Here is a 20,594-nt window from a genome sequence, read left to right on the forward strand (position 1 = left end):
TGATCACAACCTTGTCCTCAGGAATGTTCTACATAGAATATGGGACACTGGCCTTACATTACGTAGGGAGAAGTGTTCCTTTCTCGTAGAGAACATCGAGTACTTGGGACATGAAATTTCAGTCAATGGAGTCAGACCCAAGAGGAATCTTCTTGATGCAATACGCTTAGCCCCTTGCCCGTCTGACAAGGACCAGTTGCGGTCATTCATGGGCTTGATCGAATACTAATCCAAGTTTGTGGAGAGATTCTCAGAGAAGACTTTGCCTCTGAGGACCTTGTTGAAGAAGGGTTGTAAGTTCTCATGGGGATCTGAAATGGAAGCTTGCTTCAATGAGATTAAGGAGGCTATCTGTAATGCTAAGGTTCTGGCACCCTTTGATACTGCCAAGTCCTCCACTTTGTTGGTAGACTCCAGTGCCTGTGGTCTTGGTGCGGTCTTGCTTCAGTCCCACAAGGACGGCGACAGGCCGGTTGCTTTTGCCTCACGCACTCTTTCAAAATGCGAACAGAACTATTCTGTTATCGAGAAAGAGGCTTTGGCTGCTGCGTGGGGTGCTCATCATTTTCGACCCTACCTATGGGGCACCCGTTTCAACCTTAAGACTGACCATAAACCCCTCATCCGCATCCTCTCTCCTGGGGGAGGAGCATTTGGTTCTCCAAGGTTGGCAAGGTTGGCCTCAAAACTCCAGGAGTACCATTTTGACATTTCACACATTTCTGGGTGGAGGAACTTCCAGGCTGACTGTCTGTCTAGGTTAGCTGTTCCGTCTGGTGCAGATGTTGGTTTCAGTCTGGAGGGTTATGATGAGAATGTTGCCTGGATCGATGATGTTCTTCTACTATCTGAAAGCTCCTTTTCTCGTTCTGAGTGGGTGGATGCCATGTCCAGGGATAGTGTGTTACAGGAAGTTATCCAGCTCATCAAGTTGGGTTCCCGCAGGGAGAGCTGTCTCCATGTCTCTGTCCGTCCTTTTCTTAAAGTCATTGATGATTTGTCTGTTTGCAATGACAACGTCATAATGCGTGGTGACAAATTTGTGCCTCCCGCTGACTTGAGACCAAAGCTCATTTCTTTAGCACACGAGGGTCACCTTGGCCAAACCCTGACGCAACAGCGTCTCAAGTTGAACTTCTGGTGGCCCGGAATGGACTCCATGGTTTCCTCATGGGTTGAGGATTGTCATACCTGCAAGGTGGGTGAGAAGAGGCTTAAGGTTTCTGTGGGGTCTGAGATGGGTGCGCTGCAGTTTCCCGAAATTCCGTGGCACACCATCTGTTTGGATTTCATAGGCCCCATGGCTGAACTACCTCTTCCTCAGAGATTTGCTGTTGTCATTGTCGACTGCCATTCCAAGTGGTTGTCTGTCGAGTTTCTTAAGGATATTACTACAGCTACTACCATTAGACATCTTAAGTCTTTGTTTTTTAGAGAGGGTTTCCCTAGTGTTCTTATAACTGACAATGGTACACAGTTAGTTTCGCATGATATGCAAACCTTTTTGTCTGATTGTGGCATTTCCCACCATAGGACCTCCCTCTACAACCCCCAGGGGAATGGCCTTTGTGAGCGCCTTAATAGATTGGTGAAAGGTACTGTTCAAATGGCTCTCTCCAGTGGTTCTTCTGTCTCTTCCCTTGTTAGTGAAATGGTTTATGCGTACTGTACCACCCTTCATGGTTCCCACACCACTTCCCCTTTTGAGATGATGAGGGGTAGGGTTCCCAGCACCAAACTCATTCCCTCTTGGCTCAAGGACCTGGTCTGTCAGTCCCTTTTGGGTGATGCCTCCAGGGTGGCTCCCAAGTCTTCGAGTAAGGGCACAGTGGGTTCGCCTGGCAGGTCTCCTTCGAGTAGGAGTTCTGTAGGTCTGTCTTCTAAGGTTCCTTCTCGCAAACCCCTTGTAGGCTGTAAGTCCTCTGGTCAGGTAGGTCTGTCTTCTAAGGTTCCTTCTCGCAAACCCCTTATAGGCTGTAAGTCCTCTGGTCAGGTTGTTGCTGGTAAACTTGCTAAAGGTGACCTGGTCAAGGTAAAATCTGCTCGTGTTTCTGGTGGCTTGTCCAAGTTCCGTGGCCCTTTCCTCGTCAAGATGGTCTATCCTCACTATGTTGTCCTCTCTAATGGGGAAAAATGGAATTTAAGGAGGATTGCTCTCTATCAGAAAGCTGGTGTTGGCCCTGTTGTTGGTCCTGGTCCTGCCCTTTCTCCTGCTCCTGTCCAAGACCTTCCCTCTTCGGGGTTCATGTTTGTTCCTTCTCAGGATTCTTCTCATGTGGTTCCTGCTTCTGTGAATGTCTTGGCTAGGGGTGATGGTGGGGGGGATGCCCCTGATCCCGTTGTGTCTGTTCCCAATCCTATTGCCATCCCTGATTCTAATCCAAGTTCCTCTTTGCCTGCAACTAGACCTCAAAGGTGCCACCGACCTCCTGCCTATTTGAATGATTTCTGTTGCGATTAGTTTTTTTAGAGGGGTGACGTGTGTCCCTTTCAATGCTTATTTATTCTATGACGTTTTCAATTTTTATCCTTACTTCAGGAGTTCAACTTTTATCTTTACTTCAGGAGCTCTCTTTTAGTCTTGTGTTAAGTTTCCTTTCCATGACATGCTTACCTTTGTGTTAAGTTTCCTTTCACCTCTTTTGTTTTATTCTACGAGAGGAGATGTGTTGTATATTTATCTTTCTTCCATTTCCATGCTCTACTATAGTTCCTACCTGTGTCACTCATTCCAGAATGTACATGGCTCTGTCTCCTTCTAGTGTTCTAGTTGGTAACAGTTTGTGCCTGGCCAGCTTGTGTTGAGGTTGCTTCTCTCTGCTTCTCTGCAATAAACCCTTATTGCTACAACTGTGGTCTCCACTTATTTACCACACTTGTCTTTGCAGCCACATGAACCAGGAGGTATCTACAACGGCCAGGTGCTGGAGAGGAGCTGTCCCACAAAGGATCTTGCAGATGGAGGGGTCGACTTCCGGATTGGAGTCTACCGGCCTTAGAAAAGGCAACCCACGCAAGATACGACAAAGGCTTATGCTGCAGACCAGCTAGGTCTGAGGGGCTTCACCTTTTCAGGGAAGCAAGGGACAGTCTGGAGCAACAAGACCAGCAAGGTGATTCAAAAGGATTGTCATCACAGAGGCTACTAGCCAACGGGCCCGCAACAGGACAACGCGTCGAGCAGAACACGAGCGGAAGGGCCCAATGCAGAACTCGTGGAGTGCTGATCTTCGGTGCAGGTGGAGCTCGGATTCGGGGTTTCTAAGTCCCCAGTGTACATCTTTGAGGATGCCTCAGGAGCTGCACAGTTAGCAAGTTGCAGGCCTTCCAAAATGTCCAGTCCCACGTGTCCCATTGCCTCCACGGATCTCAGCTATGCTGCAGTCGTGAAGAGAGGGTCAGAGAGGTCTGGAAGTCTGGGTCTTGTCAGGCTCTGTGCTCGGGTTACAGCTGGAACGTCGACAAAGCAAGCCGATGATTTGCTGGGCGGTGCCTGGTTGCCCAGGGTGGTCACTCCATGGCCACAAGGGAGATTCTTTAGTCTTCAGCTTCAGCAGAATGTCGCAGGTCCAGAGTTTTGTGTCAAGTTTCGATTCAGGATTAATCTAAGGTCTCAGGACTCAGCTCCTACCTTTATACAACTAAAAGGGGCTGGATTACTTTGTAGGTCCCACCTATGGGTGGGTCCAGGACGGGGGGTGGTTATGATAGCGCGCGCAGGTCACCCGACTCTTTATTTTACCAGAACATACACACTTGGGCCCATAACGTGTTTACTAATTTTATAAATCAGGTAACCTACACGTTGCTATTCAGCAATTCGAGTTTCCCTTCTATTTATTTTGTGTACCCAACTTACCAATCCTCATCACAGGTACCTATGATCACGACAGATCAGGAGCTAGCAGGGGTAAACAGATCATTCTAAACAAATAACTAGTACATTTGAATAATGATGTATACTTTCAATAACCACAAACACGGGAAGTTTTAAAATCTTTATCTAGTTATCAAAATGTATTTCCATATGCCATGAGACTGAGATTTACACAGATCAGACTATCAATGATTAAGATCAGAAGCAAGGTATAGCTATGAATCAAAACAAGCAACATTTGAGATTTTCAGGATTCTAAGGTTGGAAATAAGGAATATGCTATAATGTACTATAGACTTCTCAATGTTACTAAAGGCGGGTAAAGTAAGGGAACATACTAATCAAGGTGATTTCGAATATACTATAGGTTTAAGGAACCACGTTACTCCTAAGAGTTTTCTATTTCAACAAGTACTTTTTCTCTAAAGGAGGGGAAATAATGGAACATACTGCATAAGAAACAGATTTTAGAAGGTTTGACTAAAGGTAAATGGGAAAATATGGAACATGCTAGTAAATGCTTTGCATGAAGGCATCTTTTATATGAAGACAGACAATAACATTGGCAAGATTGCTTCATTTAGAAAATAGGAGAGCAAAGATTTAGAATAGACGAACACCCACACAATTATATTTACCTAAAACAGGACAGAGACTAACCCTGGCCACGGGTTAGTTGGGAAAGGCGGGAAAGGACCCTCAAGGACTTAGGATGCCAGTAGGCGAGCAGGTACAGCTCATGGACAGTCAGGACAGGATAACCCCAGGATTTGGATCAGGACCGGGCTCATCAAAGGGTACGACCAACACCTGCAGCTTCGGATGCAACGCCTGCGCTACGCCCTCTCTGCAAGGAATTTGCCAATAACCCCGATTGGGTTCTCGAATCTCCCAGCAAAGTGCTTCGCCAGCACTTAAGGTTTCTCCACCCCAGACTAAGTTTGTGGAAAATTATGGACAGAGTGATCCGCAGCTTTCTGTATCAATCACCTATAGAGTTCGTAGGGTCAGTGACAGATCAGCTACTCGGACAAGTCGGACAATTTCTCTAGCTAAAACTAGACTAGTTATACTGTTTTCGGGTCAGTGGACAACCCACAAATGTTGCAAATGAAAGGATCCCCAACTTCGGATTGGACAAGAGTGGTGGTTAGGTCATTGTCACCACCTAGAATTTGGTGTTCTCATAATTAATATGTAATATCTTGAACCCACCCCTTACATTCCAGTTCTCATGGCATAGGAAGGTATAGTACAATAGGACAAACATTAATATATCAAATTTGTATAAACTTCAGATACAGTCGAAGTCTTTTCCTGGAGCAGAGGTCGCTCTCCCAGGAGCATCTGAGCTTCGGCAGCCGGCTGGCTTAGTTCCACTCCTGCGCAATTCGTTTTCTCCCTCATCACATGGTTAGGGTGACATGGGCTTCAAAGATGGAGTGGCGCACAGCTCACAGGCCCCCAAAGTGTGTCACATGAAAAGTAAGCGAAAACAATTTAGAAACACAGAAAAATTAAATACACTGTATACTATGATTGGCTATATTACACCCCTTACTTTATAATAACTATAGCGTTAGGGTTTAGGCAGAAATTAACAACAGTGCGAAAGCAGCGGTGGCAAGCGAGTTGCGTGCTAAAACAAAGTGGACATTTTTAGTACTACAGCGCACGTGCGAAAAAATCCCTCCAGAACTGTGAGTGCTTCACATCACGTGAGTATAACCGACGCCTGCGCAGACTAGAAACCTGCGAAGCAGCGATCAGTCAGTAGGCAACCGTTGTTAGGATTAGAAACCACATAGGCAACCGTCTTTGGGACATGCGCTTGTAGTGTAAAAGTGCAATATTAATACACAAAACAAGTAGATTATAACATTAGTGATTATTTGAGGTTCATGAGTCCAGCAAGTCGCGTAACATGCGAATCCTTGCTCTATCAGTTACACCCCCTTTCCTTTGTCCAGTTTCGCGCCAGAGCTGGGGCTGGAGTGCCCCAGCAACCATTTTGAACTGGGGTATGCATGAAGCACCTAGTGTGTCTCTAATCGGGTGCATTGTATAGATGATATTTTTGTAATATAGAATGGAGGGGAAAGTGATCTACTCCAATATCGCAATTGGCTGAATTCACGCACAACGGACATTAAATTCAGTTTGAATCATTACTAAAACAGGATGACATTTCTGGATGTTGAGGTAATCGTCTCATAAGGAGCATTACTAACGACACTCCATAAACAGCTGATGGACTGAAATAACGCACTACACTATACAAGCCACTATCTACAGATTCTCAGGAATAGCCTACCATTTGGTTAGTGTTTGAGAATGAAATGGAATTGTTTGCAAAAAACAGACGACATGTCTCACGCAAACAAATAATTGGTTAAACTGAAAGCACGCGGTTACCCGAACAGTCTTTTAAAACATGCCATGGGTGCATGTTGCCACCAACCATGGAAGGATCGCTATTCTTGTTTAAAGAAATCACATTGAAACATGATGTATTTTTAAACTGCAATACAAGAAATGTTATCCATGGCACATTATGCCCATATCCAAAATTGTATATTGGAAAGGCAAACCAAAAAGTGAGACAGCGAATAATACAGCATATCGAGGATCCGTAAAAAAACTGCTAATGCTCCATTAGTTAATCATTTGATGGATAACAACCATACCGAAAATGATCTGAGATGGACTGTATTATTTAAAGTGGAGAAAGACTCTTGCGGTAGGGACTTTGAGAGAAAATTACTTCAGACAGAAGCAATGTTCATTGTTAAATTCAACATTGCTGTTAAGGGCCTTAATGAGCTATCTGAGATTTATAACTTGTAAATGATTGTAAAAGACTTCTTTCTCTGATCTCTGATATACATTTTCTCTCAATAGTATAAATGAATGTGCATTCAATCAGATATATTGAAGGATTTATAGCTGCCATCCCTTGAGATTTTCCAACCATCTCCAATACATTCCCTCCAGGTGATGAACTTCCAGAACAATACTGCCAGAAACACAACTGTTTACCTTATTCCATCTTGAACCTTGTATTCACGTAATGACTGACACGCGACTGTTAGAACAACTAAGTGAAATCCTTGCATGTGTTACACAGTAAAGGACATACCCCTCGCTATATGTGGCATTGCCTTTGCGTGTTTAGGCGAGATGTAGGTAAGAGAAATTTACCAATTCGAATATACCGAATTTTACTGATTCGATATTTTCGAATAGGTAAATGCTATGTAGTTAAACCCCACCCCCGAGCGCCTTGAGACCCTCCGGGTAGTGCGCTCTATAAATGTCTTGATTGATTGATTGATTAAATAATTGGTAAACATTACCGAATCGTGAAGATTCGGTATTTACCGAATCGGTATTTACTGATTCGGTAATTGACATTCATTCCTATGGGCATGAATGGCAACTACTGATTCGGTAAAATAGGGAAAGAGTCAAGGGTGGCAGGGTGTCACATTGACACCCTGTTGCACCCCTGAATAGTGCTTGTGTGCACATGTGGCACACATACATGCCCCAAGGGCATGTATGTCTACCAAATGGTACTGGTGTAAATGCACAGATTTGCATTTACAGAGGTATTCATCATTTACCACCAACTTATAGTTGGTGGTAAATAATGAATCCTTAAAGCACAGAAGCACTCTTCAAAGTGCTTCCTACATGTCATGTACAGATTTGGTAAATACCGAATCGGTAAATGATGATTCCGTAAATACCGAGTCGGTAAATACAGGATGCGCCCGCCAGTGTGGCAGGCAAATCCTAATGTCACCAGCAGGACCCCTGCACCAATGGCGGGTGGTCCCATTCCACGAAACGATGGCAGGCGGACAAAGTCCACCCGCCATTCTAGTGATGCCCTAAGACTATGGGATGCTGCGTTTCGTTGTTTTTTTCCAAACAAACTGTGTTGCAAATAATAACACAAGCAATTTTCTAGCTCTTCCCAGTTCTAGGTCCTGAAAAAGAACCCAATAAAGTGACCTCCTAGGTTCAAAACGCATTGATCATAATATGCCCTTTCAAGTGAAAAAACAGACTGTCGGGCCAACCTTCTTTTGCATTTTGGAATGAATGGTTGTAAAAAGATTGACTAAATTACCTGGTTGCCCTGGACGGTACACTATTTGGTCCTTGCCCAAATTAAGGTTGTCAAAACACTACTTGTTCGAAGCATTATTACCAATCTTTGGGCTCTGTCTTTTTTTCTTGATTTTTCAGTTTCGTATTTTTTAATTTTGAAGTTTTTGGAACTTGAGCTTGTTTATTCGTATGTATAATTTGTTGTCTATGTTTTGTTTTTTGTTGTCCAATAAGTGTGACGTCTAAATATATGTTAACAATTGTTTATGGATTATATGTGGTTTATGAAAATATTTGAGTAACCATGTTTTTGTGTTAACCATTAAAAAATTGTTTGTAAAATGGACCGAGAGTTTTTTTATTGATATGAAAAAATTAAAAAGAAATTGATTATCCAATCACAACTGAGTTTTACGTGTGATCTTATTGAATTAACTTTGACTGAGCATCAGTATTGGCATTACGTCTGTTTTGATATTGATACTATTGGCCTAGCCTCACTGAGCATAATCACAGACTGTAGCACACACCATACGACCATGCTTGGAAGGAAATAGCAGATAAGTCTTTCCAGTTTTTTATTATTTGTTTAAAAGCAACAGCAATTATTAGATCAATAACAGTTGGATAGGTGGACAAGTTCCATTCATAATAATTGACTACCGAGAAATATAGTCTTATAAGAAAAGCGTTAATTGGCATGAAAAATATGATTAAATTGAGAGCATACTTTTAACCAAAACTAATGAGTGTGAGGACATGTGAGTAGAGCATGGAATAGATTTGCATAAAAAGCTTTACACAACCAGCAATCAGAGGAGATAGGTGAATTTATGTTTTTTAGGGATGTGGATGTTTAAAAGAGTCTAAAGTAGATAGAAAACAGAGTATGAACACTTTTTGCCACTCTAGATGTTTTAGTATTTTAATCCAACTTTTATTTCACATTGAGGTGGACAATGAGACATTCAAATATTGTTCCTATTGGAGTTCGATTGAAGACTTAGCACTCAAAAGGAGGATGCATGAAGTGCTCTATTTATTTTCATAGCTGGACAAGAGGAAAAGATAAGACTTGTAAGATGTGATTGGAAACTTACAGGAGCGCTAGTCGAGGTAAGAGACAGTAACATTTGTGAAATGGTTCCTGTGAGTTGGAGATATTTTGGAGTATAGGATTGTGGTAAATTGAAGCCAGCCTAAACCTGCTGAAAAGGCAGCGTAGTATTTCCTTCAACACATTGTTTGACCCATAAGAGTCCTTTAGCTCTCCAGGGTTTCCCGAAAACAGTTTTGCCTTTGATTATAATCAACTTATTATATCACAAGGATGATTCTAAAATTGTGTCCCTATCATATTAATAATAGGATGAAAGAGATCTAAAACATTTGGCAAATTAAAATGGGGTAATAAAGGAAAGTTTGAGTTTCACCCATAAATGAGAAGGATGTGTAATATTGTCTATAACTAAAAATCTAGATTTATTAAGGAGGAAATCAGTGTGATAAGATTAAACAAAATTAGAATATATCTCCTCCTAGCTCTTTAACTATCTGAAATCTAGCAAGAGACATACAAGGTGTTTTATTGTTCCAGAAGAATATATAGAATTGAAATAATGCTGTGGAATCCATACAGGTAAATGAGCTAAGTTAAAGCGGATAATAGATACTAAAATCAACTTGATGAGAAATAATTTTTGTGATTACTAAATTTAAATTAACAGATATTGTGTCTTTATTATTTTAGTAAACCATAATCCCACAGGCAAACCATAATCTCACAGACTAAATTAGAGCATAACAAGTATTGTTTAAAGTAGAATTTAGTGAGAGGGAGAGTTTTACATTTATCAATGTTAAGGTTAAATCCAGAAACAATAACAAACTTGCTTACTTTGCTTAAGAAAGCTGGTAAAGAGGAAGCTAGATTAGATGATGCAAACATTAGCATATGATCAGCATATAAAGACATTTTATTTTAAACAGTTGTCATCATATGGAAGGCCAGTAATTACCAAATCCTAACATATATTGAGCAAGAAAGGTTCTAAAGCAAAAATGAATAGTAAAGGTGAAAGACAATATCCCTGCCTTACTCCTCTATGCAGTGGAAAGGATTGTGGGGCATATTATCAAGGACAGGCTATACATTATCGCCGCTTTTATCGGCAGGAAACTGCCGATAAACGGCCTTGATAATATGCTCTATGAATTCCAATCGAAGCCCATGTCAGATGTGTTCACATACAGTCAAAAGCTTTCTCATAATCCAGAGAAACCGCTGCTAAGGAATGGGCATATCTATTGGATCTGCTTATTACGTTGAAAAAAAGTTGGGTGTTATCTGTTAAGTTTCTGCCTTTACCAAACCCTGATTTTTCTTGACCCATCAGTTGTGGTAAGAGTAAATCAAGGTAAAGAGTAATGCGCTTTGCAAAAACGTTATAATCTAAGTTAACTAAGGAAATAGGTCTATAACTCTTGCAAGGTTTGAGATATTTACCTTCCTGTGGGACAAGCCAAATCAAAGTGTCTTGAAATGTCCCATTTTCCAAGGTATTTGTCCTATAAAAAATAAAGAAATAAAAAAATACTTAACAGGATTTTTGACAAGCAAAGATAAAATTCAGTTATGAATCCATCTGGTCCAGGAGCTTAACCTTTCATGAATAACTTCATGGATAAAAGACTTTCTCAAATAGTGATCTCCATCTCAAGGGGGACAAAATCAACATAGGAGTTGTGTTCCTGACAGATAGAAGAGAACTAATGTGAAAGTGAGTTAGAAGAGGGCAGCGATTCAGGAGTATACAAAGTGGATTTTAGTTTGCCTGCAATATCAGCATCAGATAGGAGAGGAGTAATTTGCTTGTCAAGCAGGGAATTCACACTAAAACATTTCTTTTGAACCTTGAGATAGTTGGCTAGGAATGTGCCTACTTTATTTTGTCCACCATAGTATTTGGCACTAGATTTAAATAAATAAGAAGTGTTATCTTCTATAGAAAGTTTAATAAAATGTAATTTAGCTTTAAGTAACTGATCAACATGGGATTTTGACTTAGAGGTATAATAAAGATTTTCTAAACATTTAATATGCTGTAAGAGTTCAGTTAACTTTTGATCATTACGTTTTCCTATTTTAGAAACATAAAAAAATAACTAAGTCTCTAGCCGTAGTTTTGAATGAATCCCAAAAAAGTTGTGGAGATACATCAGGAATATTATTAAGAATAAAAAATTCCTCAATAAAGGTTTCAAAACTTTAAGAAAAAGATGTGTCTAAAGGAAGATAACTATTATACTGTCTTCTTTAAATACCTTTAGTACAAGGAATAAGATCTAAATCTGCAAGGACTGGAGCATGGTCAGAAATTAAGATGGAGCCAATTGCAGAGTTTAAAAGTAGTGAAAATAAGGTTTTAGAAACAAAGAGGTAATCAGTCCTCGACTGAGAAGAATGAACTGTAGAAAAGAACGTGTATTCTCTCAAAGTTGGGTTACAGAGTCGACCTGCATCCACCAGAGAAAGTATTTGTCACTTTTGTGTTGGAGTATAAATAGCAAAAATAGTTATATAATTGCTATTAATGAGTAGCGTTATAATAATTCATCTCCCCTCTTCATTGCATTCTGGTGAAATTGATTGAATGTTGCATAAACAAAATGGCAGCCACAATGGCACCAGGTAATGGAGCCAAACGGCGCTGCCATATCAGGTGCGAAAAGTAGAGCTGGAGTGAGCAGAGCGTATCACTGGCTCTGTGGGTAGGTGAGACGACGATCATTTGCACTTTAATAGGTGACAGGACTATTTTTCTTTAGGAGCACTGCAGCGCTCCGGTCCTGCTTTCAGGGGTACAGTAAGTAAATCACCTCTCCCTTACCCCCACTTCCCTTACAGATCGAGCAACGCAGCTCCACAACCAAATCCTTTCTTTTCCCATTTTTAAAGACTCATTGTCATTCCCTTCTACATTTTGGAACTCCCTTCAGGTAAATTCTAGATGCTAATTACTTTATAGCGCATTTTGCCCAAAAGCATCAAAACGTCCATAATTTTCTAAAAATCTTTTTTTTTATTTTCAACCTTTTCCCCCAACATTAGTACATTATTAGACGGGCCAGACAGATTAGAACTTACATCTGCGTACATTAATAAATTCTTTTTTGAGGTTAAACAATAGTCATTCACTTTCTCTCACCCTGTCCTGCTCTCCCACTCGTTAGCTTTCATTACCACTTGGCCTCATTAATTGGAACTACCCGATGCTCAGTCCTATTTGATCAAACTCTAAACTGTTTTTTACACTACCAAAGGAAATTAAAAGCACCACAAACACGCTCTTCTGGATCGGCCCACAAGACATCAGCCTTCACTCTGTCCCCTAAACACATCTAATGTTCTTATCACGCTTGCTTTGCACTAGTTCACGTTTGCATCACCTTACATACCACGTACTATCACTCTTGCTTTGCACCAGTTCACAGGTGTGCATCACCTTACCTACTATGCACTATCACACATGCTTTGCACCGGTTAACATATGTGCATCACCTTACATACCATTCACTATCACATTTGTTGTGCACCAGTTAACATGTATGAATCACCTTACATACCACGCACAATTGACCTTATTTGCAACAGTTCGCATGTGTGCATAACCTCACATACTATACACTATGATGCTTGCTTTGCAATAGTTCACATGTGTACATCACTTTACATGCCAGGCTCTATAACGCTAGCTTTGCACTAGTTCACATGTGCATTGCCTTACATATCATGCACTATCAAGCTTGTTTTTTGTTTTTTTGTTTTGTTTGAAAGTACTTAATAGAGCGCACTGTGACAAGCGGCTTCCTGGCGCTGTGGTTTGACAGAAGCACACAGAAGCACACAGAGGCGGATCTGGGGAAATTTAAGAGGGATAAGTGCTTGCTTGGCACTAGTACCCATGTGTATCACCTAACATGCCATGTACTATCACACTTGCGTTGCACTAGATCATTTGTGCATATCACCTCATATACCATATACTATCACACTTTCTGTGGAACACCTGTGTGAGCAGACCAGTGTACACAAGTCTATTATCAAAAAAGAAATAATAAATGTAACATAAGTGTTTTAATACTTGTCAATCAATATTTTAGCCTTGAAAAATCCCCTAGCCTGCACATCTATAGGTGGCAAAACATGTGGTGGGTCTCGGATGTAGTCCTTCTTTACACTTGACTATCAGATTACATTTGTTCTCATTGCTTGAAATGCAAGAATATTAATACAGATGTTATATTATCTTTCTCCTTCTTCTGTGATGTACTAAATTAAAGAATATAAAATATATTTGTATATGAAAAATGATTACAGGACCTGTTTATGGAATGTCCACGAACAAGTGAAGGAATTGTCATAACCTCGGTGCCGTCATCTCCTATATGAATTGACCCATCCTTGGTTTGTGTGTGTGTGGGGAGGTGCTCCTTCCAGGTCTTGAGGACCACTTTGACGGCGTTATTACAAGGGTCAAGTGGGCTGGGCAACATATTTCAGGTCAGGGTGTGTGTGACACCGTCTTTGCTGGGAGGGGCTTCCAGGAACATTTTCATTTGCAGGGTTAAGGGTGGTATGTGCAATTTTTAGTCTCCAAGGCACCCTGGTGAACCGGGCACCCTTGGGCAACAAGGGCCCAAAATGTATGGGTTAGGTGCAGCAACCTGGTAGCACCTCTTGGGGCCGCATCATTTCTAGTAAGGGATTTCTAGATGAGGACCAAATGGTGTGTCACTTCCGGCCCCCTGGCACTGGATGTGATGAAGCTTCTCGGTAGTGACATCCAGGACATGGTACTTGGCACTTTTGAGTTTGATGAAATAATTGCATTATTCTAACACTTACCAGGGTTTAATTAGATGTGCACTCATTTATACTTGGACGCTGTGACATTTGTCTGTGAAATAGTGTGGAAAGGCCTACACATTTTTTTAATGTTACCTGCAGCCAGTTTTACAATATTTGTAATATGTCTGGAGAGTTTGAGAACTAACTGGCAGAAAAAAAGGCAGTCTTGTCTGCTTATAGACAGCTGATGGAGACATTGCTGAACTCTCCCTGCATTACCGCTGCAGCTACATGTAATCACTGGAAATGTTTATAATTAGGGCTCCCTGTTTTCCGTTTTTACTGATTTCTACAGATAAATAATAACGAAAATATTGTGTTTCCTGTCTGTATTCATTCATTTTAAAAGTTCAAAAATACAGATAATTTTTTTTTTTGAGTGTTTCTCGATGCTAAGATTAAAGACTTAGCTGCAAATATTGGCAGCACGGGTACTTCTAAAGCTCGTTGAACTTTGCTTACACTATGCATATCTCAATATGTATTCGTGCTATTATGCAATTTTTTTATTTGGGCTTATTATTGTGGGCTGTGTAATGTCCTAACATTTGACAGGCATCAATGTATGAGTGCATGTTTATCTTTTAAATAAATTTGGAAACATATGAGTTATCGCCTCATCTGTTCACAAAACTCAAAATAAATATGGATAAATACCAATAAGATGGACAAAAATAAATATGGATACATAGAGATGGAAAGGTTTAAAAAATAAATACCATAAAACAAGGAGCCTTATTTATAATGTATCAGAATAGAGAAAATGGTTCTAAAACCTTTTCCTTGACATTTTTCACCCTCCAGAAGTTTAAATGTTTAGTTATGTGTATTAGAATAGCAGTCAACTCACCACAGGAGGATATCCTGGCACTGAGCCGCGCAAGGGTCGTGGGTTGGTAAAGAGCTAGGTGTTCAGTTTCTTGCAGAATTCAGGAGTTGAGTTGAAGGCTCTGATGAGCAGGGACAAAACGATCCAGGCTTTAGGAGTGAGTTAATAGTTTATGTCTGTGATCTACAGCTCATCCATTTGTAGCATGGCAAGCTTGGTGTTTCATCATTCTCAGGTTAGTAAATTGAGACCCATTAGATTGGGTAACTGTAGAGCAGGGGTCTCCAACCTTTTCTGTAACAAGAGTTACTGATGTTCAATGAAAACCATCCAGAGCTGCTAGTATTATTAGTATTGTAATGAAGACCACTATAGACAAGGGTGTATAAGTGGGAACTATATGCAAGATGAGTAGCAGTGCAGAGTATCCAGCAGAAAGGTAAAAAAGATCTTGTTAATTTCAAATGCCTGTACATGGGTAATACATAACCAATGCCCCTGGAACCAAGGTTATGTTATTAATTATAAGTCTGCCCAAAGCCACATGAGTTATCACTCAAATATCAACCCTAAATATATTTTGGAAATCAAGGGGCAAATAACCAAGCCCCCGATAAATGCGTTAGCGACTTTTTAAAGTCGCTAACGCATGTCTTTTTTTTATCGCACTATTACCAATACGTCTCTAACCTGAGTTAGGGACGTATTCTTGACGTCATCTATCCCCCAACGCTGGGGGTGATAGATAACTCTAATGGGATGCAGGGTGGGCATTCCCCCGTTCAACCACTTGTAAAATGTGGTTGGAGGTGTTAACACCCTATTATCAAGGCAGGCGTTGGGAGAAGGAGACCTGCGATAAACTCGTTTAATGCCGGGCTCCCAAAGCCTGCTTTGATCAGGTGTTAGGCATTGATAACATGGGGGAGTGGATCATAAAGCAGAATCCACCCCCCCATATTATCAAGGCACACATTAGCGCGTGAAAACAACGCATGTTTTCGTGCGCTAATGTTCCCTATTGCCGACTATCGCCAGATTTAATTTCGCCTACGTGTTGTTAGTTGATAATTAGGCGCTATCACGGCGATTAAATCCGGCGATAGTCGGCGATATGGAAATGTGCGATATGCTTTTATTATCCCACATCTTGTTAATATGCCCCCGAGTATTTTTCTCAAAATGTTAACTTATGAGTTCTGAAACTACACAAAAAGCTTATAATTTAGTAGGCTGGGTTGCTCACAGGAGATCTACTTACAGGTGGCTGGAGAGCAACCAGTAGCTCACGAGCTATTCACTGGAGAAGCCTGCTGTGGAGCCTAATATTTATAGTCAGTTTTTAGAAATGGCAGAAAAGCAGTGCAAAGCACCATACGTAAAGCAATGTATTCCCATTTATTGCAATGCGTGCTCTCCTAACATCTGCAGTTATTCTGTGTTTGAGCTAAATTTCAATGGATCAAAGTGAAGATTTCAAGATAAAAAGCCTCATATGGGAAAGTAATCCCATTTCCTCAGGCAGGCTCTTGGAATGCCTCACTGGAGCCTGGTCATGCATGAAGTGTGCTTCAATCCAGGCCTTGGGAGGTCCTAATCAGAAAGAATGGAGGAGATGCTCTGCCAGACAGCTCATAAATGAAGGTCATTTTTATTCCTTGTTGTTACAAACAAATATAATTTGCAGCTGGGAGCGGATTAAGGCACTAACCACATAAACACCATATCAGGGCAATTAAACACATGCATTTTTGAGGAAACCGATGAGGCAGTCTAGTGGGATTTCTATGAAAACCAGGAAGTCGGAATCGACTGCCGTTATTGGCTGCCTTCACTATAAGAAAGGCGTACGTACCTCATTTGTAAATAGGAAATTTAGCTGCTACAAAGCTACGGAGGGCGGTACACATGGGGGCTCACAATAGGTAGCAAAAACAGTGGTAAAGCGCCTGTGCTTCCCGCCTAAAATGAGCAGTGAAATGAAACTCACTGTTTGGTCCATTTAGCTTCCATGAAGTCCATTATAAATGGCGCCAAAAGTACAATTATAGCACAATATATTTAATGTCAGATGTAGGCCCCCAATATTCATTAACACCCCGACATACATGACACATACATATGTCTGCCAGGAGTGCGGCTGTGATCTGACCGGGCTGCAGTTTAAAAGAACTGCAGAGATACATGACAAGAAAAAAATGCCTCAGCCAGATAGGCAGATCCTCTTTTATATATCCCCCCACCCACCCACATTTGTCTTGTAAGCCCACAGGGCAGAGGGCTATTGTATATACAAATAGGGCATACTGCATATTGTAGCTAACGTGGTCTCACAGCTCAATCAATCAATCAATAATCCTTTATTTGTTATTTAAAAAACACCATAAAAGTACATATTTATACATTTAAAAAAAACAATTAAATACAATTCATAGAAATCACCTGCCTACTACAGAGTTAAGATTAATGATTGACAAGCAATTCATTTAGCATAACCCTCTTGTATTCCTTAGCCTTAAAGCAAACTTAATAACATGTATTATACAAAACAGCGTTAGAGGATCATTGGCCCTTTGCAAGAATGATAGGGCGACCTTGGCATGTCTAAACTTAGCTTGTTTTAAAATACCTACAAAGAAACTGCGCCTGGGTAATACGTAAAATGGACATAGTAATACAAAATGAAGGGTTTCCTGCAGAGACCGGTTGGCGCAGCCACAGGCACCCTTCTGCTCAACAGTTAAAGTAAAACCTGGCGGATCAGCTAGTAAATGGTGTAAAAGGTTGAGCCTAAAACGAGTCACTAAAAATCTGTCCTGCGCATTACATGTGAGAGCGAGATAAGGTTTCATACCCTCCACTGTATTGACCATACTGTGGGCGCAGACTGTGGGTTTACCTCCTTCCACTACTGCTCTACGTGAGGCTACCTGCTCCAGAAAGATTCTCTTAACTCTGGGTTTGTCTTGGGGGATAATTTCCGCTGTTTTTGTGAAGAGATCCTTACAGCCAATTCCTTCAAGAGAAGTCTTCATATACTTTAACCATGGGATTCTCATTCCTTTATCCCTATCTAGGCAATCTCTGATAAATTGTCTACTCAGGTCTGCCTCATTGTTGGTCCAGATCTTTAGCCAGGCCATAAGGGGTCTAACCTTTATCAAATCCTCAATATAGGGCCTGCCCAGTTCCTCATGGGCAATCAACGCCGGTGTACTTTGTGGGGTTTTGAGTACCTTCCTCAAATATTTGCTCTCCTCCAGCTGTAATTGCCGGGCATTTACAAAACCCCAAACCTCTGAACCATAAGTCACTTTTGAGCAACATATTGAGCTGTACAAATTCATGATTTGCTCCTGTGACCATCTACCCAGCCTACGCCCATAATTCATTATAGCCCGGATCGAGGCCACTAACGTGGTGCGCCGCTCTTTAGTTAGCATTTTAAAATGTAAAAGCCCGTGAAATAACAGGCCAAGATAGGAAAAGGTTTGTACCTGTCCTATTTTGTGGGCACCTATTTCATAGGAGAACTTCTTGCATGGTTTAGTACCAGCCTTTATCTTGCCCAGCTCCTGATCTAAATTATTTATGTACAGAGAGAACAGAAAGGGATGCATCCATGCCTGACCCCGCTAGTACAGGGAAAAGGTTCTGTAGTGCCCCCTACAGGTTAAAGCGCACTTTAGCAGAGGTGTTCCAGTGCAGTGCTCTCAAAATATTTACCAAGCCCAGATCCACTGCTAAACTGGTCATCAGGGTCCATAATTTCTCTCTGTTTACATGATCAAAGGCTGCGGTGAGATCCATGAACCCTAAATATACTGCTTAATTGCTGACTACGGTATACTTAGCCACCAATAAATAAAGGTTCAGATACTGATCCGTCGTCAATCTCCCTGCCCTAACTCCATATTGGACATAGGTAATAATTTGGTGTTTCTCAGCCCAATCCATAAGATGCATTAGGACCACTCTTCTTAAAAAACTTTAGCTGTCAAGTCTATCAATGAGATAGGTTGGTAACAATGGGGGTTGTCCCTATTCCCTTTTTTAAAAATTGGGACTATTGTTGCCGATGACCATGAACGCGGGAGGCCAGTTGCGACAGCCGCGTTTATCACCCTTTTGAGGATGGGGACTCATAACTCAACGTTACTTAAAAAAAGATCTGGTGGGATACCATCTGGACCCAGGGCTTTATTTTGTGTTAAACCGTGGATGGCAACTATAATTTCCTCCAGGGAAAATTCTACAGAGGAAACACACTGGCAACCCTTCCCTACGTCATGATTGTTCTCCTCCGTGTGATTATGTTGGCCTTTAAAATGGTCATACCTTTGTTCAGGCAAGATAGTTGTGCCAATTTCTGGGGTATTAGTGTCCTGGAAACACAGATTGTTTATTATTTTCCAGAACGCCATCATGTCCCTTCTCTCTGCTGTGTCCCTTAAGTCTTCCCAGGCTTGAAATTGAAGGGAGGTCTTCCTACATTTAATCGCCTTGGTCTCACCATTAAATAAAGTAATCCTGGGCAACGGACTACGCTATGCTCGCGTAGTTTGGGAAGTTTGCGCTACTTCGCACTACGCAATTTGCACGTAGCACAGTGCAAACAGGCTTAGTGTAGCATAGCGTAGTGCAGCGGTCATTTTTTGCTTGCTCGTGGTCCTCAACGTCAAGTTGGCGACCACGAGCAAGCAAAATGACTTTCCGGAGATACTTTTTTCTCGTTCGCAATCAGCAGCATCAAGTTGCTAATTGCGAGCGTGTGGAAAATAAACCTCCCGGCGAGATTCTCAACACAGGTTTCTCATTGCGATTAGTCGCGTACGTTCACGATGAGAAACTACCAGTCCGCGTTGAGAAAGCTGCAGCTCGATTAAAAATATACTCGTGCAGCACTATGCAAGATGCCGTTTTCAATGATTGCACAGTGCCGGATGCTTTTCCGCACTGTGCAATCATTGAAAACAGCATCTTGCACAGTGCGAACACGGTACTAAGCAGTTCGCGTAGTGCTACGAGCAGCTCGCATAGTGCAAAGTGCACTTCGCATAGCTAGGCGTAGCGCTACTTTGCGAACTACGCCCAGGGTTTAAATAAAGCACAACTACTTCTTTGTGTAGGCCTTGCTAGTCCTTTGTTGAACAGGCCTAGATGGAATTGAAGCCCTTATTGCCTATCTCTGCTTGTAGAATAATACAAAAATGGTGCACAGCTATTTCCTACTTAATTTTGAAAAACACATTTAATGGTGTTTGATAACTTTAGTCGAAACATTTCAAAAAGCACTTTAGGCTGTCTGGACCAGAAGTGACTTAAAACAAATGTAAGCCACTCCTCACACGTCCTTTGCACCTATGCATCCTTGCTGATAAACAACTCTGGCTCAGAGGACACTACTGTGTCTCTAAGCTGAGGAGGCGCAAATGAGTGTTAACTGCTGATCACAAAGCAGGCATTAGCCATTGGGGAATAAATAGGAACAGTTGGAAGAACAAAGGGAAGTTTTAGCACTACCTCTTAAAACCTAGATATTCCAAAGAGGGCTTCTCCAGTTCATTCATAGGACCCTGGACCAGTTTTGCCTTTATTAGATGGGAGGAGAGTGCATCTAAATAGGGGAGTGGCTGAGGAGCTGAAGAAAGGCCTGCCTATTGGCAGTTGGGACCTGCCCTATTAAAGCAAGCTTCTAGGTAATTTTAAAGAAAGTGAAAGAGGAAGTGATACAATAGTAAATGGAGGGACTGTCAGAGAATAGTTTTGGGCATTAGAATTACTCCAGCCAATGGTGATTGCACAGGTAAAGCTGGCACCTCAAGCATCACATCCCCAGATCATTCATGGACCCGGGA

This window comes from Lissotriton vulgaris, chromosome 2_2 (genome assembly GCF_964263255.1).
Source record: "Lissotriton vulgaris chromosome 2_2, aLisVul1.2, whole genome shotgun sequence".
In the NCBI taxonomy this organism is placed as follows: Eukaryota; Metazoa; Chordata; class Amphibia; order Caudata; family Salamandridae; genus Lissotriton; species Lissotriton vulgaris.